Source organism: Kryptolebias marmoratus, linkage group LG5, assembly GCF_001649575.2.
Source record: "Kryptolebias marmoratus isolate JLee-2015 linkage group LG5, ASM164957v2, whole genome shotgun sequence".
Classification (NCBI taxonomy): Eukaryota; Metazoa; Chordata; class Actinopteri; order Cyprinodontiformes; family Rivulidae; genus Kryptolebias; species Kryptolebias marmoratus.
In genome coordinates, this window is record NC_051434.1 from 13,714,745 (window position 1) to 13,715,628 (window position 884).

An 884-nucleotide genomic window follows, 5' to 3' on the forward strand; every position below is an offset into this window, starting at 1 on the left:
CACAAACACACAGCTTTCAAACAGACGGCTTGGCAACAAGACAGCACCCTTCTGTTTTGAGCTAATTTAACATGATCACTAAAACAAAAGAGACAAAGGCCCGTCCTGTGAATAATGATGAAGGGAATGTCAGCTAAAAAACTGTTCCAGCTCTTGTGTGTATGATTTACTGTGTTTATTTCAATAGGTTTACACAGCACAATGCACATTTTCGTGTTTTGTTTAAACACACAAAAAGAAAAGACAGGCAGGGACCAAAAATAAAAGCCAAATTAATACCGTATGTTTCCATCAATTGTGTTTCAATAATTGCTTTGATAATTGTATTGCATAGTGTAAGGGGTGGGAGTGGGTTGCTCACAAATCTGTGTCATGAACAGTTGTTTCATATTAAACACAATAAAAGGCTCACTGTTAGCTAAATAGTTCAGAAATTTCAAACTGGGGTTTGTGAAGGCAAAAGCAATGCTGGGTAACACAGGATGATAATCACTGCAAGCATAAACGTATGTCCAACTGTGCATTTGAATGATCTAATTAAAGAAAAACTACAATTTAAGGATATAATTAATACTAGTTAATAATAATCAAGATTTGCATTGTCGGAGCAAAATATTTGCAGTGTTGCTGCAGACTTCACAAACCCTTAAGAGTGCTCAAGCTGTACTTTGACACCTGTATGATAGCTCTCCTATGACAGAAATCATTTAAGACTACAGCCTTAGGTGTCAAAATCTGAACCACGCTTGTGATAAATAAAAAATTCATCCATCCATCCATTCTCTTCCGCTTATCTGGGGTCGGGTCGCGGGGGTAGCAGCCTAAGCAGGGAGACCCAGACTTCCCTCTCCCCAGCCACTTGGGCCAGCTCCTCCGGGGGAATC